The 26,220-nt window shown below is 41.3% G+C and overlaps 1 protein-coding gene and 1 long non-coding RNA gene across 2 annotated transcripts in view; one reads left to right on the top strand and one right to left on the bottom strand.

Annotated features, from left to right (window-relative positions):
- The window catches only part of LOC139552534 (uncharacterized), a 387,539-nt gene that overhangs the window by 104,537 nt on the left and 256,782 nt on the right, over positions 1 to 26,220 (bottom strand). The window lies entirely within an intron of this gene.
- LOC139552537 (uncharacterized) lies at positions 18,050 to 20,675 on the top strand. The gene is made up of 2 exons (XR_011670444.1): positions 18,050 to 18,526; positions 19,342 to 20,675. It is a non-coding gene; the product is annotated as an uncharacterized lncRNA (long non-coding RNA).

Genomic DNA, 26,220 nt, shown 5'->3' with positions numbered 1-26,220 from the left:
CAGTAAACATTGGCTTTTACATTGTTGTTTTAGAGTGTTGGAGGGCTGTATGCTGGTCTATGACTATTAACCCAAACGTATGATTACTGTTGGAGAAATCGTTTACATTTAGATGTAAACACATTCATCTCAGAATATGCTTGGAGGAGTGAGGATTAACCTGTAATTCAGTTTCTGTCAATGGGTCTCAGCAACAGAATGAAGCCTATTTCATCACTGCTGCAGAAGTATTGGCCCTAGAGATTGGCCAATGGCCACATACAAAATCTGGAAATGACATACTGGATTTGATATCAATACAACAACCATCTAAAATAGCCTTCCTGGGATATAGTTTGGTTGTCATAGCAGTTTCAGTTTCTATCAGATAGCAGAGGTTATTTTTTAAATGTGCTTAATCATACTAAGTGGTCAGGCCTCTAAGTCCTCTAAACTTTTAACTCTCCTGATGTCAAGTCTCTCTACGGCTGAGTGCAAGTCAATAACACACACCCCAATGACCCAAAAACAACAGACAGACGCTACTTCCCGGCAGTGGAGTCTCCACTTATATAAGGTACTTTGTCTTGCAGGTGATTGCATGCAGTTACTGATTGTATCATTTAAGTAGAAATAAAACCGAAATGTGAGCCAAAGCAACCTTGGAAGACTCTCTGCAAAGAACCTCCCATTTGAGGGCAGCAGCAGGGCAGCATCCGCTATGGAGAGAGTGAAATTCCTGTCTGGTCATTAGGAGAGAGAGAGAGGGTGGGAAGAGAGGCTAAATGGATTCAACAATGTCTTGCACACTGAATGAAAATCATGGCAGCCCCAAAGACATAAAAAAAATGACCACACTTACAAAAATCTATTGTTAGTGATGACATCATCTGCCTGCTGTGCTGCCTCTCATCCCATTCCCCCTGAGGTCCCCATTCAGCCAAATGTCTCATTACCTCTGCCTTGCCGCACAGATGCTCCATCTCACGCCCCTAGCCCAGGGGCTAGAAATATCAGTCATCTTTGGGCAGGTCAGCACAAAAAACAATATATCATTTATTTAATCAACATATTCATCAACTATTTGTTGACTATTGATACGAATGAGATGTAATCTTTCTGTTGCAAGCAGGATGTAATTTCAGAATTCAATCGTTTTAATGAGAGTAGCAGTGACAAAATGTCACACCCATATTGCCAAACAATTATTCGATCAATCAAATATACCAAACATATGGGGACGGCCAGCTGGTATCCCTGTTCTCTAAACTAACATAAGAAAATGAACCAGAATAACTATTTCACATATAGCAGTGATAATTTCTGACTTGATTGGCATAAAATGTCAGAATTGATGTCATGGTGACCCATTGGACCTGTCTGTTCTGTTGTTCTGGCCCATGTTTGGACATGCCAGTACACCATGCGGTTGGCATGGGGTGGCTGGGCAGAGTGAACGTGACAAGCATTGTGTCTATGAAACATTACCATGGCAACTGCTCCCGCCACTAATGATGACTCATATTGGAAGCATGACTTTTCCCACACTGATATTGCACATATTTCTTTTAAACCGCAGTGATGGAGCATATTATAAGCATCCTCTAGTCCAGTTACAAAGAAATACTCTACTACAAATTTCCAAGAGAAAAGAGTGGAAGAGGAAGAAAATACCAAATACAGTGAAAGAGTGCCCATCCTTTGTTGTGCCAGATCTAAATGCTGACATAATCAAAATGACACCATTGCAGAAGAGGGGATTTTTACCATTGCAGAAGGGTGGGTTGAGAGGGGACATAAACGTGCATATTTCTTCAGATAATAAGGTTTGGTTGAATCATGGCACTGGCTGAATTGTCCAGCTGACTGGTCTTTATGAATGAATGAATGAATTAACTTAATGACAGCTATATATTAGCTCTTCTCAAGGTGGCTGATAAGCAATGTGGATCTCTGAACCTATTCAGGTGTCACACATTCTTACAGTGTGGCTTGATAAGGCACCTGATGAAGTCCAGACTTTCAGTTCGATAAGGCAGAAGTGGAGGGTTAGATCAGGATGGCCAGACAATAGGTGTGTTCTACAGATGTAGGATCTTAATTTGATCACCTTGTTGCAGGAGAACTTTCCTGCAATTCAGGACATTTAAAACGTGTATTTGAGGTTTAAAAAGGCTTCTGTAATTTCCACTTTTACATTTCTTCAATTACGGAAAATGTATCAACCCCTACTAAAATCTCCATTAATCATAATCCACATAATAATTCACATTTCCTGTTTCTGCAGGATTATTTCCCTGCTGTAGCAAACTGGCTCAAATTTAGACCCTACATCTGTACCATATGGGCTGGTAATGAGCCCCTATAGACAGCAGCTTTTTAGACAGCCCTTTAGCAGATCTGCTGCTAAAACAGAGCCAATGTTCTGCTTCAACATTTGTATTTCCTTTCCGGCAAATAGCTGTATAAATTTTACCATAGCCCCTCTCATATAACTTGTTAATATGCTAATGTATGAATATTTAATACATTGATGTGATCTTTCAAATAGAGCAGAGTGAGTCTGGTGTGTTTGTGAGTTCCATGTAATCTGAATTCTGGCCTTTAATTAGAATCCATGTTTGAAGAGTCTGAAATAATAATCACACATACTGGCTGTGAAAATTAATCCAAAACATGCTGTATTTCCACACATTTTAAGCAATTGCATTAAAAAGTACACATTATGCAGGATCACTGGCTGTCCAAGAAAATGCATACTTTTAAAATTTTAAATATGGCATATGATAATTCTAACAAATTAATTCCCATTAACCAGAGACATTTTCTAAATGTTAAACAATATTCACAATAACATGATGATGAGGTTCTAAGTAAAATAGATTTAAGGGGAATAACTGTGGTTTAAACTTTTTCACAAAACTGATGCTGCATGTTTAAATGTCATGTATTGTTGATAGAAAGGTGCAACAGACCCATCAGACAATATTAGCCCACATAATGATCTTAGTGTAGAGTTTAGGTTCTGAATATCTTTTCCCATTGAGAGAGTAGCCTGCGACGTATAATGTGTTTTGGGGTTGTATCCATCATTTTGGGGCCCTCCCACTGCCAAACCAGAACATGTGGGTACTATGGTCTGGCACAATGGTTGGGATACTATGAAACAATTTGACAAGATTGGAAAGGTTGAAATTGGAAAGCAAATCAAAGATGGTGGACTTTGGCTGCTGTCCTTGTTTGGCTCCTACACAGAGGGCTTGTGGCATAATCTTCTAATATACTCACAATTAATTTACAGATGCTATCTTAATTTGATCATTCTGCTGTCACAGAGAATGTTCCTGCACCACAGGAAATGTAAATGAGCCTTTATTTTTCTCTCACTAGATCTCACAACAAAACTATAGCCTATTATAGCTTATTAAAAATGATTTCCAGTTAGAAATTATATATATTTTCAGTAATCAAATCCTCCTGCTGCAGCATTATTTTACTCCTGCTTCAAAACTGGTCAAATTAAGATCTTACATCTGTACAGTACTATGATTACTTTTATATACAATCATCAGGATCTTTTAATAAACAGTAGTATTCAGAAGAGACTCCTACTTAACTTGCATAGCTGAGAATAGAAGTAAACATACACTATGGCTCAACCCAGGTGTGGATATCTAACTTGACATTTAACTTTTTCATGGTGTCAGCTCCTGAGGGGACCTTTAAACCTTTTCGGATTAGTTCACCGGTCATCCTACCAGAATCTCTGAGGCATTCACACATATCTGTTTGCTCCCGTGCTCATCCGTTCGTCTAATGCATTTTTAAAAAGGACCAGCCTCCATCAATGGAGTAGTATTCCCCTAGCTGGCGCCGGCTACTGCAGCAGTGCAGTCTGGGAAAACTGCTCAGGATTCGGATCAGGCAACCTATGTCCTTTAGGCATGATAGACTTTCACATCGTTCTGCTTGGTGCGTCTCCTACCGTCACTTATCGCCTGAGCTGCAAGGGCATGTACCTTGAATACAGCAACAAATAATCAAGAGAGAAAAAAGTAGTTAGGTAGAACACTTCTGAAAGTACTATGTACAGTTGAAGTCGGAAGTTTACATACACTTGGGTTGGAGTCATTAAAACTTGTTTTTCAACCACTCCTCAAATTTCTTGTTAACAAACTATAGTTTTGGAAAGTCGGTTAGGACATCTACTTTGTGCATGACACAAGTAATTTTTCCAACAATTGTTTACAGACAGATTATTTCACTTATAATTCACTGTATCACAATTCCAGTGGGTCAGAAGTTTGCATACACTAAGTTGACTGTGCCTTTAAACAGCTTGGAAAATTACAGAAAGGGATGTCATGGCGCTAGAAGCTTCTGATAGGCTAATTGACATCATTTGAGTTAATTGGAGGTGTACCTGTGGATGTATTTCAAGGCCTACCTTCAAACTCAGTGCCTCTTTGCTTGACATCATGGGAAAATCAAAAGAAATCAGCCAAGACCTTATATATTTTTTTTTAGACCACAAGTCTGGTTCATCCTTCGGAGCAATTTCCAAACGCCTGAAGGTACTACGTTCATCTGTACAAACAATAGTACGCAAGTATAAACACCATGGGACCAAGCAGCCGTCATACCGCTCAGGAAGGAGACGTGTTCTGTCTCCTAGAGATGAACGTACTGTGGTGAGAAAAGTGCAAATCAATCCCAGAACAACAGCAAAGGACCTTGTGAAGATGTTAGAGGAAACAGGTACAAAAATATCTACATCCACATTAAAACGAGTCCTATATTGACATAACCTGAAAGGCCGCTCAGCAAGGAAGAAGCCACCGCTCCAAAACCGCCATAAAAAAACCAGACTACGGTTTGCAACTACACATGGGAACAAGGATCGTACTTTTTGGAGAAATGTCCTCTGGTCTGATGAAACAAAAATATAACTGTTTGGCCATAATGACCATTGTTATGTTTGGAGGAAAAAGGGGGAGTCTTGCAAGCCGAAGAACAAATCAAATCAAATACATTTTATTTATATAGCCCTTCTTACATCAGCTGATATCTCAAAGTGCTGTACAGAAACCCAGCCTAAAACCCCAAACAGCAAGCAATGCAGGTGTAGAAGCACGGTGACTAGGAAAAACTCCCTAGAAAGGCCAAAACCTAGGAAGAAACCTAGAGAGGAACCAGGCTATGAGGGGTGGCCAGTCCTCTTCTGGCTGTGCCGGGTGGAGATTATAACAGAACATGGCCAAGATGTTCATAAATGACCAGCATGGTCAAATAATAATAATCACAGTAGTTGTCAAGGGTGCAATAAGTCAGCACCTCAGGAGTAAATGTCAGTTGGCTTTTCATAGCCGATCATTGAGAGTATCTCTACCGCTCCTGCTGTCTCTAGAGAGTTGAAAACAGCAGGTCTGGAACAGGTAGCACGTCCGGTGAACAGGTCAGGGTTCCATAGCCGCAGGCTGAACAGTTGAAACTGGAGCAGCAGCACGGCCAGGTGGACTGGGGACAGCAAGGAGTCATCATGCCGGGTAGAACACCATCCCAACCGTGAAGCACGTGGGTGGCAGCATCATGTTGTGGGGGTGCTTTGCTACAGGAGGGACTGGTGCACTTCACAAAATAGATGGCATCATGAGGAGGGGAAATTATGTGGATATATTGAAGCAACATCTCAAGACATCAGTCAGGAAGTTAAAGCTTGGTCGCAAATGGGTCTTCCAAATGGACAATGACCTCAAGCATACTTCCAAAGTTGTGGCAAAATGGCTTAAGGACAACAAAGTTAAGGTATTGGAGTGGCTATCACAAATCCCTGACCTTAATCCTATAGAACATTTGTGGGCAGAACTGAAAAAGCGTGTGCGAGCAAGGAGGCCTACAAACCTGACTCAGTTACTCCAGCTCTGTCATCAGGAATGGGCCAAAATTCACCCAACTTGTTGTTGGAAGCTTGTGGAAGGCTACCCGAAACATTTGACCCAAGTTAAACAATTTAAAGGCAATGCTATCAAATACTAATTGAGTGTATGTAAACTTCTGACCCACTGAGAATGTGATGAAAGAAATAAAAGCTGAAAGAAATAATTCTCTCTACTATTATTCTGACATTTCACATTCTTAAAATAAAGTGGTGATCCTAACTGACCTAAGAAGGGGAATGTTTACTAGGATTAAATGTCAGGAATTGTGAAAAACTGAGTTTAAATGTATTTGGCTAAGGTGTATGTAAACTTCTGACTTCAACTGTAGATGAGAGGCTGGATTCAATCTGTATCGCTGAAGTATAGTGGAAGATCCGCATTAGAGCTCAATTCAAATTTAAAGGCAACGCTCCCACATTTGCAGAGACTGCATTCACGGTAAACACTGCATCAGTGCATTCGGAAAGTATTCAGACCCCTTGACTTTTTCCCACATTTGGTTACGTTACAGCCTTATTCTAAAATGGATTAAAAAAATAAAACATGTCCTCATCAATCTACACACAATACCCCATAATGAGAACGCGACAACAGGCTTTTTGAAATGTTAGCAAATTTATACAAACCAGTTTTTCCTTTGTCATTATGTGGTACTGTATGTAGATTGATGAGGAATATTTTTTAAAATCCATTTTAGAACAAGGCTGTAACGTAACAAAATGTGGAAAAGGTCAAGGGTCTGAATACTTTCCGAATGCACTGTATGTCGGCTCAATCGGAAATGACCTTGAAATTTTAATCCAGCCCGAGATTCCAGTTCAAGCTGTAGTCCCATCAGTTCCCCGCCTCTGAGTCTGCACATTGAGAGTTCTCTATACTTCTAACCCCCAGAATGACCCCAACAAAGGACATAAGGTTGGTTTATAAGCAGTTCTGGGACTATTCAGCCTTGGTGATTGTTTACTGGCGGTTGGTAGGCAGTCAGGCGAACAGTACACTGACTCCCACACCTCTCCTTGGTCTCTCAAAGAGAGCTGCCACCCACCTCAGCCACCCAATTCCACAGTCATGGCCCAGTTTCCAGACTGCAGTAGGGAGATCTAGGCCCTCCCCGTGAGCACAGAGAATATACTGACAAAACAATATTTCCCAAGGTTAACTTTTTCTCTCCCTCCTCAATCTGAGTTTCAAAAGCTGGTGCAAAACACAGAAGATGATAAATCTGTCCTTGGTCTTTGGATTCCGTGGCTGTCACTCAACACACAGGAAAGAATGTGTGTATTTACTATGTTTTCCCTTAACAAAATACACCCCAGCATTTAGAAACATGGGAAACAACATGTTGCATGTTAGTCCTAACAGTTAGAGATTGGTTTGTTATCTTTTAAAAGAAAAAAAGAAACAAACAAACACTTGTTCTCAGTTGAGGCTGAAGTTTTCTGAATGAGTCACATCTCCAGCCTTGTTAATACCTGGTTCTAACATGCGTCCTTTGTCTTGATCATGTCTACTTTCTGGTTATGGCCACAATTTTAGACAGGTATAGACAATTAAAAGACGCATTAAGATCTGATTGGGATCAGATTTTTCTGACCACCTCCGGAGGTATTAGACAGATCTGGACAGCGAAACGATTTTAAATCAGCATTGTCCCGCCCTCAAAAACGATTGACAGGTGACACCATTGACTTAAATCATCAATATGTCTTAAAATAAATACATTTATAAATATTATTTTTAGAAAAAAAGCTGGTCACAATCTGGTCACAATGCAGAAACAGTGGACGGATATGATACACATTTTAATACCACATGTAAACACATTTTAAAAAATGTGGGCACAATCAGAATGTGGACAAGATCAGGACACAGGACCCATGTTAGTGTAGTGTTTGAGACATAAGCAGCATGTTATTATGGTTAAAATGGTATGCACGTGTTCAGTGCGTGATATTGGAAATATGTATCTGATTGGATGCGCATAGTTTTATTGGCAGGCCCTCATTGGTTGTAGGCCAAGGTATTCAAGTGTGCTTCCTTTGAGCGGGTGCAGATGGACTCAGTTTGGAACCGGCTATGTAGTGTCCACTGTCATATTGGAAATAAACCTCTTTGTTAATGCTTTATACTGTCGAGTTTCTCTTTACAATAACTAAAAAGAACCCGCTTCCTTTAACCGGGGATGCAACAGTTAGCACCAGGTATAAACGGTATAGGTATAGACTTCAGGTATAGACCTCAGATACAATAGAAATGGGATAACCAAACCACCTAGTGATTTCCCATAACAACTTGCAAACAAAACAGACTGTAGTAATTGATGATCCAAATCATATATTCTACACTAACCAATCAGTGCTGAGCATAACACAACATTCAAGTTCCGCACCAGAAGGTGCGGAACTTGTCTGTGTGGTGTGATCGTTGCACCCTGACCCAATCCTTCACTTGGATTTCAGGAAGCTTGTCTTCTCTTTCTTTTGTTGTAGCTCTCAGTACGTTTTTCAGGGTTTGATTGAACCTCTCCATTGGCCTGGGAGTGGTAGTAGGCTGTTCTAATGAGTTTGATTCCCTTGCTCTGGATGTAAGAGCTGAACTCGGCGGAGACCAGCTGAGGGCCGTTGTACGTGATCAGAGTTGCAGGCAGTCCCCAGAGAGCAAAGCGCATATCCAGGAAGTTTATGATGGCCCCTGATGTGACAGAGCCCATGGGTGTGACCTCTGGCCAATTTAAATGTAGGTCATAAACAACCACCAGGAAGAATGTAGCACATTCTGGAGTTCACCGCAGATGTCCAGTTAGATATATGTTCCCATGAGTGATTCCTCACGAAATTAGAACAAACATTGACCATGCTTCTTGGGATTTTCAAAAAATTTCATCCACAGGAGGGTCCTTTGGAGGAACAATTGTTGACATATATTTGAAATGTGTATCTAACCTTTTACTGCAGTGGGCTGAATCATGGTCACAGAGTGTTTTTTGGTAGTCTTAAACAAATCTACTTTGAAAAAAAAGTATAGAAATCACATACATGGTTATGGGCTTAAGAAAAGAAGACACATGTACCAAGTCAAAAATAGAGATGAAATGTATTACATTTTTATATTGTATCCCAATATTACAATTACATACATCTGTAAAGAGACACAAACACAGGCACAGACACGTACATACACACACACGATAACATGCGCACTATGCACACTCATGCGCATGGATTTTGTGTTATAGATACAGTTGAAGTCGGAAGTTTACATACACCTTAGCCAAATATATTTAAACTCAGTTTTTCACAATCCCTGACATTTAATCCTAGTAAACATTCCCTGTCTTAGGTCAGTTAGGATCACCACTTTATTTTAAGAATGTGAAATGTCAGAATAATAGTAGAGAGAATTATTTATTTCAGCTTTTATGTCTTTCATCACATTCCCAGTGGGTCAGAAGTTTAAATACACTCAATTAGTATTTGGTAGCATTGCCTTTAAATTGTTTAACTTGGATCAAATGTTTCGGGTAGCCTTCCACAAGCTTCACACAATAAATTAGGTGAATTTTGGCCCATTCCTCCTGACAGAGCTGGTGCAACTGAGTCAGGTTTGTAGGCCTCCTTGCTCGCACACGCTTTTTCAGTTCTGCCCACAAATTTTCTATAGGATTAAGGTCAGGGATTTGTGATAGCCACTCCAATACCTTAACTTTGTTGTCCTTAAGCCATTTTGCCACAACTTTGGAAGTATGCTTGAGGTCATTGTCCATTTGGAAGACCCATTTGCGACCAAGCTTTAACTTCCTGACTGATGTCTTGAGATGTTGCTTCAATATATCCACATAATTTTCCTGACACATGATGCCATCTATTTTGTGAAGTGCACCAGTCCCTCCTGCAGCAAAGCACCCCCACAACATGATGCTGCCACCCCCGTGCTTCACGATTGGGATGGTGTTCTTCGGCTTGCAAGCCTACCCCTTTTTCCTCCAAACATAACGATAGTCATTATGGCCAAACAGTTATATTTTTGTTTCATCAGACCAGAGAACATTTCTCCAAAAAGTACAATCTTTGTCCCCATGTGCAGTTACAAACCGTAGTCTGGCTCTTTTATGGCGGTTTTGGAGCGGTGGCTTCTTCCTTGCTGAGCGGCCTTTCAGGTTATGTCGACTCGTTTTACTGTGGATATAGATACTTTTGTACCTGTTTCCTCCAGCATCTTCACAAGGTCCTTTGCTGTTGTTCTGGAATTGATTTGCACTTTTCGCACCACAATACGTTCATCTCTAGGAGACAGAACACGTCTCCTTCCTGAGTGGTATGACGGCTGCTTGGTCTCATGGTGTTTATACTTGCGTACTATTGTTTGTACAGTACGTGGTACCTTCAGGCTTTTGGAAATTCTTCCGAAGGATGAACCAGACTTGCGGAGGTCTACAATTTTTTTCTGAGGTCTTGGCTGAGTTCTTTTGATTTTCCTGTGATGTCAAGCAAAGAGGCACTGAGTTTGAAGGTATGCCCTGAAATACATCCACTGGTACACCTCCAATTAACTCAAATGATGTCAATTAGCCTATCAGAAGCTTCTAAAGCCATGAAATCATTTTCTGGAATTTTCCAAGCTGTTTAAAGGCACAGTCAATTTAGTGTATGTAAACTTCTGACCCACTGGAATTGTGATACAGTGAATTATAAGTGAAATAATCTGTCTGTAAACAATTGTTGGAAAAAATACTTGAGTCACACACAAAGTAGATGTCCTAACCGACTTGCCAAAACTATAGTTTGTCAACAAGACATTTGTGGAGTTTTAATGACTCGAACCTAAGTGTACTGTATGTAAACTTCCGACTTCAACTGTATGTGGTACTGGAGTAGTTGCCTGAGGGCACACACTTAATATGTTGTGAAATCTGTTGTGAATGTATTGTAATGTTTTTAAAATGGTATTACTGCCTTAATTTTGCTGAACCCCAGGAAGAGTAACTGTTGCCTTGGCAGCAGCTAATGGGGATCCATAATAAATACAAATACAGAAGACTGAAATATATTTAAAAAAAACATGCTTTGTCATTATAGGCTATTGTGTGTAGATTGATGAGGGAAAAAAACTATTTAATCACATTTAGAATAAGGCTGTAATGTAACAAAATGTGAAAAAAGTCAAGGGGTCTGCATACTTTCCGATGGCACACACACACACACACACACACACACACACACACACACACACACACACACACACACACACACACACACACACACACACACACACACACACACACACACACACACACACACTTTTGCACTCATCAGTTGCTGCTGCTTTGTTATTTATTTTACTCTAATTATTATCTGTTGTGATGCCCAGTCATTTTAACCTGTATTCTTATACTACATCAAATACCTCAAATAGCTCCATTCTTGTGTATTTTATTTTATTTCTCGTGTTACTAATATTATATATTTTTTTACTCTGCATTGTTGGGAAGAGCTCGTAAGCAAGAATTTCAAGGTAAAGTCTACACCAGTTGTATTTGGCATGTAACAAATACATTTTTATTTGATTTGATTAATTTCACCCTTCTGCTCCTGTTTCTAGAGGAGAGGAATGCAGGTATACAGCACAAGTGGGAAACCCAGCTGGGTTTGAGCCAACAGTGTGAGTGACAGAAGGGGGCGTGACCCCGTCCGGGTGTGAACCAACAGTGTGAATAACAGCAGGGGGTTTGTCCATGGGGGATGAGCGTTGCTGCATAGGGTCCTGGGCTGGAGCTGACCTACACCACTTTGTAAAGTAGTTTGGTTGCTGACATCGTCTACATGTCTTTCCACGAGCGGGCAGTCAGGGGCATGTACATTGTGTCTATTGGAACCGCAGTTGGCACACCGTTGACGCATCTGGGGTCACATCAACTGAACTGACACACTGGGCACAGACGGTAAATCAACTTCTATTCCATGCTGGTTCAATGTAATTTCGTCGAAATGACGTGGAAACAACTTTTGAATCAACCAGTATGTGCTCAGTGAGGAGGCACTCATGTCACTGTCTGAGTGACAGCTACAGTCTGAGCCCCAAGACTGCTGCACAGCTTGAACAACACTGGAAGCATGTGTCTGTGTCTCAGATATCTTAGCTGCACAGTGAGCTGCTGATTCCACTTGGGAAGCTACGGCTACAGCTTTTGCTAATGTCAGATTGTCATCTTCAAGGAGAATTCTCTCCCGCACAAGTGAGCTTGAGCTTCTTTCAATTAACTGTTCCCTGATCATTTAATCCTTAAGATATCCAAACTGACATGACCGCGCTAGCCCTTATAAGAGCTGTGACGCACTGTCACTGACCCACCCGTGCGCTGTGCTCACTTCCAAAAATGCAGCCTGTTTCTTAGTGAAAGGCCATCCAAAATTCAACAGCTCTACCATATGTGTACACTTCCCCTAGTGTTTGGAAGATGCACAGGCACTCGGCGCCGAGACAGTGGAGAAGAATGGCCCTTTCCCTCTCAGGGCTAACCACATCCAGGCCAATAGTTATCATGTACATCGTTAACATAGAGATAGATAGAGGACTCATCTTTCTGTCTGTGCCATTATAGCATCTCCATTTTGAAGTAGTCAGGGGGTGTAAAGCCATAACACATACGTTTTTCCAGCAGAAGACTATGATCGATAATGTTAAAAGCCGCACTGAAGTCTAACAAAACAGCTCCCACATCTTTTCATCATCAATTTCTCTCAGCCAATCATCAGTCATTTGTTTAAGTGCTGTGCCTGTTAAGTGTCCTTCCCTATAAGCGTGCTGAAAGTTTGTTGTCAATTTGTTTACTGTCAAATATCTGGTCAAACACAATTTTTTCCAAAAGTTTACCAAGGGTTGGTAACAGGCTGATTGGTCGGCTATTTGAGCCAGTAAAGGGGGCTTTACTATTCTTAGTTAGTGGAATGACTTTTGCTTCTGTCCAAGCCTGGGGACACACACTTTCTAGTAGGCTTTAAATTGAAAATATCGCAAATAGGACTGGCAATATCGGGCGGTATTATCCTCAGTAATTTTCCAAACAAGTTGTCAGACCCCGGTGGCTTGTCATTGTTGATAGACAACAATAATTGTTTCACCTCTTCCACACTCACTTTACGGAATTCAAAATTACAATGCTTGTCTTTCATAATTTGGTCAGATATACATGGATGTGTAGTGTCAGCGTTTGTTGCTGGCATGTCATGCCTAAGTTTGCTAATCTTGCCAAGGAAACAATCATTAAAGTATTTGGCAATATCAGTTGGTTTTGTGATGAATGAGCCATCTGATTCAATGAATGATGGAGCTGAGTTTGCCTTTTTTCCCAAAATGTAATTTAAGGTGCTCCAAAGCTTTTTACTATCATCTTTATGTCATATTCTTTGTTTCATTATGTAGTTTCTTCTTATCGAATTCAGTTTAGTCACATGATTTCTCAATTTGGAATACGTTTGCCAATCGATTGTAAAGGATGTCACGCTGATTGCTTAGTGAGTACCACTTCCTCACGATTCGGCCCATACTTGGTGCGAACTCGGCCTTCTGCCTCACAAACATACGTGATTGTCCTCCCTCAAGCGTCTTAGCCAATTGCGCCACCTCAAAATCTAGCTAATGAGATGACGCAAGCGGTACACTCAAGGATGAGTGTAAGTTGGCGCCGGAGAAGAAGGCTGATGTTTTACTATCCAATTTTTTAATACATTTTTTCTTTGCGTTGTTTGTAACTTATTTTTTAAACTTATTTTGTACATAATGTTGCTGTTATCGTCTCTTAAGATCGAAAATAACTTCTGGACATCAGAACTGCAATTACTCACCACGGACTGGCAGAGTACTTTTTTTCCTTTAACGAGTCCAACGAGCTCGACATGAAAGACATACGTACTGTTTTTCTGGGAAGAGGCCCAGATCCCCGTAATTTGCGTGAAGAGAAGGCGTAGAAAAAGGGGCCGGAGGGAGGGCTGCCTTCTGAGAATTCGTAGGCGATTGAATAAACCCCCACTGCCTTCCATTCTGCTAGCAAACGTGCAATCTTTGGAAAATAAAATCGATGACCTACGCGGAAGATTACAGGATTACAGGCAACATTCGCACTGAGCTAAAGGCTAGAGCTGCCGCTTTCAAGGAGCGGGACTCTAACCCGGAAGATTATAAGAAATTCCTCTATGCGCTCCGACGAACCATCAAACAGGCAAAGTGTCAATACAGGACTAAGGTCGAATCGTACTACACCGGCTCTGACACTCGTCGGATGTGGCAGGGCTTCAAACCATTACAGACTACAAAGGGAAGTACAGCCGAGAGATGCCCAGTGACACAAGCCTACCAGACGAGTTAAACAACTTCTATGCTCGCTTCGAGGCAAATAACACTGAAACATGCATGAGATATCCAGCTATTCCGGAAGACTGTGTGATCACGCTCTCCGCAGCCAATGTGAGTAAGACCTTTAAACAGGTCAACATTCACAAGACCACAGGGCCAGACGGATTACCAGGACGTGTACTGTGAGCATGCACTGACCAACTGGCAAGACAAAGGAGATGATTGTGGACTACAGGAAAAAGAGGACCAAGCACACCCCCATTCTCATCGACGGGGCTGTAGTGGAGCAGGTTGAGAGCTTCAAGTTCCTTGATGTCCACATCACCAACAAACTAACATGGTCCAAGCACACCAAGACAGTCGTGAAGAGGGCACGGCAAAACCTATTCCCCCTCAGGAGATTGAAAAGATTTGGCATTGGTCCTGAGATCCTCAAAAGGTTCTGCAGCTGCAACATCGAGAGCATCCTGACTGGTTGCGTCACTGCCTGGTATGGCAACTGCTCGGCCTATGATCGAAAGGGTGTATGGCCCAGTACATCACTGGGGCAAAGCTTCCTGCCATCCAGGACCTCTACACCAGGCGGTGTCAGAGGGAGACCCTAAATATTGTCAAAGACTCCAGCCACCCTAGTCATAGACTGTTCTCTCTGCTACCGCACGACAAGCAATACCGGAGCGCCAAGTCTAGGTTCAAGAGGCTTCTAAACAGCTTCTACCCCCAAGCCATAAGACTCCTGAACATCTAATCAAATGGCTACCCAGATAATTTGCATTTCCCCCCCTTTTACACTGCTGCTACTCTCTGTTGTTATCATCTATGCATAGTCACTTTAATAACTCTACCTACATGTACATATTACTTCAATTACCTCGACCAAGCAGTGCTCCCGCACATTGACTCTGTACCGGTACCCCCCTGTATATAGTCTCGCTATTGTCATTTTACTGCTGCTCTTTAATTACTTCTTACTTTTATTTCTTATTCTTATTCGCATTTTTTTTTTTTTAAGTAATTTTTTTAAAACTGCATTGTTGCTTAGGGGCTCGCAAGTAAGCATTTCACTGTAAGGTCTACTACACCTGTTGTATTTGGCGCATGTGACTTATAAAATTGGATTTGATTTGAGGAGTAAGTTTCACACATCCCCAAGTGCTACACTAATACGGCTTTTTGGCCTCTAGAGGCCTCTAGTGGCCATTCTCTATGGTCGCGAACGACAACTTCCACCTGTCCCATGGGATTTTTGGTTCACCCGCGTGAGGTAAGAACGGCTCCGATGGCGGTAGAGATATTGCAGAAATACATTCAGCCATCCTCGTTCGCCAAATGTTCTGTTTTAAAAGGGCAGAGCAAACACTTGTTCTCAGTTGAGGCTGATGTTTATCTGAATGAGTCACGTCACTGATACAATAGAAATGGGACAACCAAATCACCTAGTGATTTCCCATAACAACATGCAAACAAAAAAGACAGTGTAATCGATGATCCGAATCATGGATGCTACACTAACCAATCAGTGGTGAACATAACACAACAACATTGACATCAGTACTTGTGATTGTGAAGAGAATTACAACATCATCATCATCTTGAATTTAGATTGGTTTTTCAGTATCTTTACCCTATTAATCAGTCTGATTAGGGTGAGTCACAAGGTAATGATCTGAGGGAGGCAATGTAAAAGGAGATGCTGGGGAGAGAGAGCATGTTTGACACATGCTCTGTACATAATTCAAGTACAGTGCAGAGGGCATTCATTTGTTTAACCAGTAGCAGGTTGATATACTAGAGATATTGAACGTGTGCACTTGGCTCCAGTTTCCCCGCTCAATAATGGTACTGTGTGGGCTCAAACTGGGAGAACATGGGAATGCTTTTGGTCTCAGGGCAATTTGTATTATTCTGTAAGTAAATCTGTGACACTCCATTTAGTATGATATATTACATTACATTAGGTTACATTATGAATGGAATACCGGTGCAATATCACACAAATTATAGGATGTATAGTGTCATACATCTTACCCAGTTGTACAATATAATACGAATGGTACCTTATTTTACATTTTACATTGGAGGATGTGTAGTATTATATATCTTTCCATGAGAGCAGGTTACTTATTGCGGTGTAACAACAAAGGAGAATTACAGGGAGAATTTACCTTGGCGGTTAAGGGAGCAAACAACAAATAATTGATGTAAAAGGTTAAGTAAAATGGGTTACGTTTAGAATAAGGGTCAGAGGAAGGGTTAACTAAAATGCTACAGTTGTCCCTGACGCAACTCTAACTAGCAACCTTTGGATTGCTAGACGGTCACGGATAACATCAACCCATCCTCCCCGACCAACTCCTTACTTTAAATTCTGTCTAAAGTAACTAGACCATTAGTAGGTATCATACGTCTTGGAGGTGCTCAGAATGTTTGTATGTTTTGTATGGCTCTTAGGCCAGGCTGTGATAAAATGCATTGTAAGTACAGTATGGCCCATTTATCACAACAGTCACTGTAGCCTTAATGAGGAAACATCATTACTTGAACAATTCATGCCTGATTATATTTACATATTATTTTACACAATCAAATGTGTGATACCCTCTCTAAGAACAGATTACAATGTAGAATAGAGCTGCATGGCTGGACACAAAATTAGGTGTCTAAGGCTGCACATGCATCCCAATTTTGATCTTTTGCCCAATTAGTCATAAAATATGTCAGAATTGGGCTGCCTGTGTAAATGCAACCCTAGAGTTATACTTGTGTCCAACACTAGTGACCAACAACAACAATCAACCAAATTCATTGAAACATATTGGATGGTGACAAGCATTGGAACAACAAAAGCTGACAGTTATTGGTTAAAACAGAACTGCATTCCTCCCATCTGTAAAAGTGTTTTTTTAATCCACTTACTAGTCACACTCACAATCTGCTTTTGATTTTAGATTCAGTGACTCCCTGGACATAGTGCTTGGCACACTGTTTTGTGTTCAACACATTCTTTTCATTCAGAAAGAGCAATGCTGTAACGACACAGTAACAATGATCAACAACGACAATTGCATCTCAAGACAATCTTCAATAACCTTTATTCAGAATCAACATTGGATTTTTGTTTCCTAGCCTTACACTGTACACTCAGTGTTGGGGAAGCTACTCTGAAAATATAGTTTACCAAGCTACCAATGCCTTCACAGTGGAAGAAGTTAAACAACACCAAAGCTACCCTTAGGAAAGATACAGTTTACTTAACTAAAGTTAATTTGAAAGAGTAGTTCATTATATCCAAACTACTGCCATGACTGTCCTGATCAGGTCAGGTTACAGGAGACCACAACCCTACAGATTATCTCTCAACCCCAACAGAGGAGGAGAGATCTAGTGGTCTGAAGATGTGGGGGTTTTATGACCCCTCACACCCATGGTAATTCTGAGACCACAGACCACATTCCTTTGTCCCTCTCACTATGGAGGACCAGCCTCAGAACTGTAAACATGCAATAAAGGGACTTTGGAACAATAGTTTCCGTCAACTACAATGGTGGTCATGACGATAGATGGAATATGAAAATGTATGTCATTTTTGTTTTGTTATTAAAGGTTAATAGATGACGTTATTATGAAAACATTGTAACATTAAGAGTTTTCTTCGTATATGCTTGATGTTTATACATTGTACGTTGTGTGGAAAATGTCCAAATCAAAGAGAATGTTTCGGTAAAGATGAAATGTGAAGTTAGTTGTCTACAATTGGATTTGAGTAAAATCTATACCTTGCCCCTTAAACTTGGTACGTCCAGAGAATTGCCCTGAAGGCGGTTACGCCCACTTCTGACCCGAGGGTATAAAACCTGTGAGTGCAGAATTAACAGATTAGACTAAGGGACCCGAGCTGCAGCCAAAGGTCTAAAAGGTCAACGAACCCAAAACGCAACAAGTGTGAAGACAAAGAAATCTTTTTCTACCCAAGCTATGGATGAGTAGCGGTGTCTAAGCGGGTGAATTCAAGCCGAACCACCTAGCCTCCACTCCCCATCGAATCGTGGTATCTACACTCTTTCATCTTTACGCTGTGAGCTCTGAGCTACAGAGCTATCTGTCCTCCGAAGATACCTTCCAGAGCCAGGACAAAGGAACAGGCCAGTAAGCCAAAGGACACTGACATCGTGAGGACACCTAGAGAGGTGCGCAGGAGAAGTGCGTCATTGAGCAGCTTGAACGGTCCACGCGGGAAAATCCACGGAGACCTTCCACAAGTAATTACATCATTATATTCTGACTCATAACAGCGGCAGTTTGGGGCAAGGCTAGGGTTAGAATGAGCATAGCTGACAATTTCACCCAAATGTATATTCCTCTTGTGTACTTTCTCTCTTTCTCTCTCTTTTAAATTCCCATTTTGGGTAACACGCGCCCTAGTGTGTTGGCCCGTTATACTAAGTTCTAATCAATAGCCTAGAATGTGTTTTTGTGTATGTGTATCTTTTATCATCATTTTAGCTCTTTAGTAAATAAACATTCAACTAAGATTGGTGTGGTGCGAATTCATTAGTGAGACCCGGGTCCGTGCAGAATCCCGGGCTATACGACGTTCAGAACGAGACTGTTAGAGGCAACTGGTTAATTAGTGGCTGTGGTAAAATCGATATTCTGATATTCTTTGAGTTAATTTGGGAAATAGAAACTCAATAAAAACTAGTTTTCCCATGGTGTCCCAGGTTAATGAGTTAATAATTGCTTGATTCAGTTAATCACGTAATTAGAAACTTGTAATCATTCGATGAGCAACAGTCGCCACATTAACTAATACAACGTCACGACACTACTTTGTGATAGATTATCATATCTAAATCTGAAATGTAATAGACTACAAATTGCAAGAACAGATCACTCTGGAGTCAGATGTTGAAAGAATGTGTAATTTAGCCTATAAACACAAAAACAATGTTTCAAGTGAAAACAGGTCTGATGGCAGGTCTGATGCCGAAAAATCGAGTAAATTCTTGCCTGCTTCACTGTCACGCCCTGATCTGTTTCACTTGTCTTTGTGCTTGTCTCCACCCCGCTCCAGGTGTCGCACATCTTCCCAATTATCCCCTGTGTACTTATACCTGTGTTTTCTGTTTGTCTGTTGCCAGTTCGTCTGGTTTGTCAAGCTTACCAGCGTTTGTCCTGTCAGCTCCTGTCTTTTCCCAGCCTCTCTTTTTCTCGCCCTCCTGGTTTTTGGCCCTTGCCTGTCCTGACCCTGAAACCACCCGCCTGACCACTCTGCCTGCCCCTGAACCTGAGCCTGCCTGCCGTCCTGTACCTTTGCCCCATCTGGATTTCCGACCTCTGCCTGACCTGACCCTGCCTGCCGTCCTGTACCTTTGCCTCTGTTGCTGTGATATACATTGTTACATCGACACAGTCTGCATCTGGGTCTTACCTTATCCTGATACTTCACCCATATTTTATTTTATTTTAGCCAAAAAAGTAGTGTGTAGCTCCAGGAGTTAGTTATACTGCTACATGGCAAAAAACGTAATGACCTACTGAAAACACTACCATGAATTGGATTTAGTTAAACTACCACCAACCGAAATTCTAGATAAATTACTAGTTGAACTACACTGAACAAAAATATAAGCCCAACATGTAAAGTGTTGGTCCCATGTTTGATGAGATTAAATAAAAGATCCCAGAAATGTTCCATGTGCACATAAAGCTTATTTCTCTCAAATGTTGTGCACAAATTTGTTTACATCCCTGTTAGTGAGCATTTCTCCTTTGCTCCAACCACCTGACAGGTGTAGCATTTCAACAGGGTTGGGTAGGTTACTTTCTAAATGTAATTACAGTTACAGTTACTACTTACCTGTCCAAAATTGTAATCATTAACATAATTTTTGGATTACCTAAACTCAGTAACCTAATCTGATTATATGCAGTTACTTTTAAATTACTTTCCCTTTAAGAGGCATTAGAAGAAGACAAAAATGTATGTTACCAATTGAACGATATCTATTGCAGGATAAATCAATGTTAAAGTTTACATAGCTGTGTCACGTTCCTGACCTATTGTTCCTTTTTCTTTTATTTATTTAGTTGGTCAGGGCGTGAGTTGGGGTGGGTTGTTTTTGTGTGTTTTGTCTAGTCTATGGGATGTTGTATGTGTATGGGGCAGAGTAGAGTATAGTTGTCTAGTTATGTCTATGGCTGCCTGGATTGGTTCTCAATCAGAGACAGCTGTCATTCATTGTCTCTGATTGGGAGCCATATTTAAGGCACCCATAGGCAGTAGGCTTGTGTGGGTAGTTGTCTATGTATGTTCTATGTTGCACTTAGTTCAGTTTAGCTTCACGTTTGTTTTGTTCATTTTGTAAGTGGTTGTTTTTTCCTTCATTAAAGAAGATGTATTTTTCACGCGCTGCGCCTTGGTCCTCTCTCTCTCCCTTTGACGATCAGGACAAGCTGGCCATTTACGGATGTGTCAGAGCTGCTAGGAGTACTGGGTGGAGGAGTCAAACGCAGAGAGCAGGGATACAAGAACGTGGATTTATTTTTCCAGTAGACAGGAAAACGATCATGCCCAAAACACACGGGCGCATGAAACACGAGTCCAAGAACATAGGACTAAACTGTCCGGAAAAAATAATAAATCCATACATACAAATCCAACACCAAATAACAGATAAACAAGCCCGCACAAAACCCAGCGGGCTGACTTCCCTTAAATAGCCTACCCACAAAACTAAACTCAAAACAGGTGCACCCAATCAGCCCAAACTAACAGAAACAAAAAGAAAAGAAATCGATGGCAGCTAGTAGGCCGGTGACGACGACCGCCGAGCGCCGCCCGAACAGGAAGAGGCACCATCCTCGGCGTGATTCGTGACAGGATGTTACATTTTACTTTATGAGTTGGTTATGTAGGCTTCTTGAAACCAATCACTTTCTACTAAATACATTATTTACATTAATATATATAATTTATAAGTCCAAAAATGGATGTAGCAACTACAGATTGTCCCTTTAAGTCTATCAAAAGTTTGCGAGTTTGAGCATTAGGCCTATGGATGTATTTTTTTATCATCATGAATTAGATTGAGCAATAAAAGCACCACTTTTATTCTATAGGCTGGGATCCGCACTATGCAGATGTTGCACGAGCGCATTTTTCACCGGTTTCAAAAACAATGATTGATAGGCAGCTTAAACTTCTTGAATTCAACCATTATTCGGTTCAAATACACATTTAGATTTGTGAACAGCCATCCACAACAACCACAATCCGTAAGGCGCAAATAGCTAAATGAGAGAGCAGCAGTGTGATTCACATCATTGCGCTATGTAGATATCAATAATAAGTAATATCCGTATCGCTGTAGACTACACCACTGCTGTCATCCTGCTGTCATCCTCCAAGCATTTATTCAAGTTGGATCATCTTTGGATTCCGACAGCAGTTGCACCATTGGAAGACATAGCTTGGACTGTAGCCTACAAAAGCCTATTCCTGCCCTTTCCCATGATCTATCAAACAAATTTGGTGTGTCATCATACTGGTCTCTGACTTGTGGTCAGACTCGCTCAGGTGGAACCACCTTAATTAAACTTGCACCGTTTTTCAATGCTGATTTGAATGTCATTTAGAAAACAGAGAAGTGACAACGTTTTTTTCACACAAACATCCTTTTGGAATTTAAAAGTAATCCTCAAAGTAATCATCTACTTTTTCAAAAGTATCTGTAATCTGATTACAATATTTTAGCTGGTAACGTAACAGATTACAGTTACTGTTTTTTGTAATCCCTTACATGTAACGGATTACATGTAATTCGTTACTCCCCAACACTGCATATCAAGAAGCTGATTAAACAGCATGATCATTACACAGGTGCACCTTGTGCTAGGGACAATAAAAGACCACTCTAAAATGTGCACACAACACACAAGGCCACAGAGTTTTGAGGGAGTGTGCAATTGGCATGCTGACTGCAGGAATTTGAATGTTAATTTCTCTACCATAAATCGCCTCCAACGTTGTTTTATAGAATTTGGCATTAGAGTACATCCAACCGGCCTCACAACCGCAGACCATGTGTATGGCGTCGTGTGGGCGAGCCCTTGTCGTGCCATTCATCCGACACCATCACCTCATGTTTCAGCATAATAATACACAACCCCATGTCGCAAGGATCTGTACGCAATTCCTGGAAGCTGAAAACGTCAGTTCTTCCATGGCCTGCAGACTCTGCAGACCATGTGAGGAGAGTTCCTTACTAAGACCTAGACAACCAGACATGTCACCCATTTAGCATGTTTTGGATGCTCTGGATCGACGTGTAAGACAGCGTGTTCCAGTTCCCGACAATATCCATCAACTTCACACAGCCATTGAAGAAGAGTGGGACAACATTCCACAGGCCACAGTCAACAGCCTGATCAACTCTATGTGAAGGAGGCCTCCCGGGTGGCGCAGTGGTCTAGAGCACTGCATCGCAGTGCTATGCTGCGCCACCAGAGTCTGGGTTCGCGCCCAGGCTCTGTCGCAGCCGGCCGCGACCGGGAGGTCCGTGGGGCGACGCACAATTGGCTTAGCGTCGTCCGGGTTAGGGAGGGTTTGGCCGGTAGGGATATCCTTGTCTCATCGCGCTCCAGCGACTCCTGTGGCGGGCCGGGCGCAGTGCGCGCTAACCGAGGGGGCGGGTGCACGGTGTTTCCTCCGACACATTGGTGCGGCTGGCTTCCGGGTTGGAGGCGCACTGTGTTAAGAAGCAGTGCGGCTAGGTTGGGTTGTGCTTCGGAGGACGCATGACTTTCGACCTTCGTCTCTCCCGAGCCCGTACGGGAGTTGTAGCGATGAGACAAGATAGTAATTACTAGCGATTGGATACCACAAAAATTGGGGAGAAAAGGGGATAAAATTAAAAAAAAAAAAAAAAAAAAAAAAAAAAAACTCTATGTGAAGGAGATGTGTAACGCTGCATGAGGCAAATGGTCGTTTTCTGATCCACAAACCCCTACCTTTTTCTTAAGCTATCTGTGACAAACAGAAACATATCTGTATTCCCAGTCATGTGAAATGCATAGATCAGGGCCTAATGAATTTATTTCAGTTGACTGATTTCCTTATATGAACTGTAACAGTAAAAGCTTTGAAATTGTTGTATGCTGAGTTTATATTTTTGTTCAGTATACACTGTACATGTAGTTCATTTCTCCCCAACACAGTGTACATTATACATGCAACCACTAAAAATAGGGGAGTCAATTGTACTTGAGAGTTGTGTTGAATCAATGAATAGTGTCTCCAATTCACAGAGGCGGAGACCAGATGGATTTCATGATTAATCTTTTAACAGGACAGACGAAATGGAAGTGGGCAGTTTCCCCTTGATCTCATAACTTAAAAAATGGATTAGTTTCTCTTTCCTCAGCCCAGTGATGAGGGAGGTGCATCTGCTCAGACCCAGCAGTTCCATGTCTATTTAAGTCGTGGCAGCGCAAACGATTGATGAATAGATAACGACGCAATGATAGGATCGGAAATTCAGTGTCTCTTTTTGTTCTCATTTCCAAATAAACAAACTAATCAAGCACTCCAAAAGCAGTAAGAAGACACAGCCACTAACTCATCCCTGTCACAAATCCATTTTAGGGAGCGTTATCAACTAACACCTGTCAAGATAGTAGAAACCCTTCACTGGCCACCATTTTGTGGTATTATTGCTGAGGATTGTTTCACTGAGAAAAGTGTTAAATAAAAAACATTATTATTGCACCACAAACTCTTAACTCCTTCAGTGTATGGCCTTCCCTCTCTCTTTCTCAAAATAAATTGATTTTCCAGTTCTTTTATCATTGCTCATTCTCATGGTTGCTGGGTAACTTGTGGCGGCATTGCCTGTTCACTGCACAGTCATTCAGCCAGGTTAGATAAACTCTGACCAGCTGTTCAGCCTCTCTTCCCTTGGTTAGGATTCTCTGAAGCACTACACTGCTGCCTGCCTGCCTGCTCTCCGACTCTCCTCTCCCTGCTTCTCTCCTACCTCCCATACTCCCCCCCAGGAACTATGTGGAGTACCAACTTAAATAGAGGGACGTCCAGCCCCCCCCACAACATCTGTTTGGGCTGAGAGGAGGCTGGTTTCAGATGCGTGTCTGATGCATTTCATTATGAATCCTGCCTGGACAGATACATATGGTTGCAAACCATCTAGGGGCAGAAACAGCAGCACATTGTAATTAGTCTTCCATAGTATCCTTTATCTTTCGCTTTCCACCCAAAGACATTTGAATGCATACCGTGGTGTACAGTCGTGGCCAAAAGTTTTGAGAATGACACAAATATTAATTTTCACAAAGTGTGCTGCTTCAGTGTCTTTCGATATTTTTGTCAGATGTTACTCCGGGATGCTAAGAGAAATCCATATCTCAGACTGGCCAATAAAAATAAAATATTAAGATGGGCAAAAGAACACAGACACTGGACAGAGGAACTCTGCCAGCATCCCGTAGTCACCTCTTCACTGTTGATGTTGCGACTAGTGTTTTGCGGGTACTATTTAATGAAGCTGCCAGTTGAGGACTTGTGATGTGTCTGTTTCTCAAACTAGACACTCTAATGTACTTGTGCTCTTGCTCAGTTGTGCACTGGGGCCTCCCACTCATCTTTCTATTCTGGTTAGAGACAGTTTGTGCTGTTCTGTGAAGGGAGTAGTACACAGTGTTGTACGACATCTTCAGTTTCTTGGCAATTTCTCGTTTTATTGCTTCTTTAATCAGGGCAAAAGTTTTCAGCTGTGCTAACATAATTGCAAAAGGGTTTTCTATTGATCAATTAGCATTTTAAAATGATAAACATGGATTAGCTAACACAACGTGCCATTGGAACACAGGAGTGATGGTTGCTGATAATCGGCCTCTGTACACCTATTTCATAAAAAATCTGCCGTTTCCAGCTACAATAGTCATTTACAACATTAACAATGTCTACACTTTATTTCTGATCAATTTGATGTTATTTTAATGAACAAAAAAACATGTATATACTAGGCAGTGTCAGAGGAAGGCCCAAAAAATTGTCACAGACTCCAGTCACCCAAGTCATAGACTGTTCTCTCTGCTACCACACGGCAAGCGGTACCGGAGCACCAAGTCTAGGTCCAAGAGGCCCCTTAACAGCTTCTACCCCCCCAGGCCATAAGACTTATGAACAATTAGTCAAATGGCCACACGGACTATTTACATTGACCCCCCCTCCCCTTTGTTTTTACACTGCTGCTACTCGCTGTTTATTATCTATGCATAGTAACTTTACCCCTACCTACATGTACAAATTAACTCAACTAATCTGTACCCCCGCACATTGACTCGGTACCGGTACCCCCTGTATATAGCCTCGTTATTGTTATTTTATTGTTACTTTTATTTTATTATTTTATTTAGTACATTTTTTCTTAACTCTATTTCTTGAACTGCATTGTTAGTTAAGGGCTTGTAAGTTAGCATTTCATGGTAAGGTCTACACCTATTGTATTCGGCGCATGCGACAATAACATTTGATTTGATTTGATTCACCTTGTCAGTCTATGTCATGTAAAGAGCAGGTGTTTGTAATGTTTTCTACACTCAGTGTATGTGGCAGTGATAAACATGTTTTGTATCTCAAAAGATATCAGAGGTTTGACCCAGACAAGCTTTTAGTACCGATCAGGACTAAAAGTTCCTTTGCTGTGAACTGTGCATTCAGTTCTTTGTGCAAATGTCCAGTGGCTAAGTGTTACTTACAATTCAGTCCACTCAATTTGGAGGTAGACTGAAAGCACGTAAGTTTTTTTTGTTCTTTTTTTAAGAAACTGAGTTTCCATTTATTCTCCATCACACTTACAAAGCCAGTGGCAGAGCAAGAGCACGGTGTGTTTCACAAAAGATAGATCCCATCAAGTGAGGAGAAATGAAATTG

This window comes from Salvelinus alpinus, chromosome 24 (genome assembly GCF_045679555.1).
Source record: "Salvelinus alpinus chromosome 24, SLU_Salpinus.1, whole genome shotgun sequence".
Lineage (NCBI taxonomy): Eukaryota > Metazoa > Chordata > Actinopteri > Salmoniformes > Salmonidae > Salvelinus > Salvelinus alpinus.
Note: the sequence above shows the minus strand (reverse complement) of the source record. Positions and strands in the feature narration are given on the sequence as shown.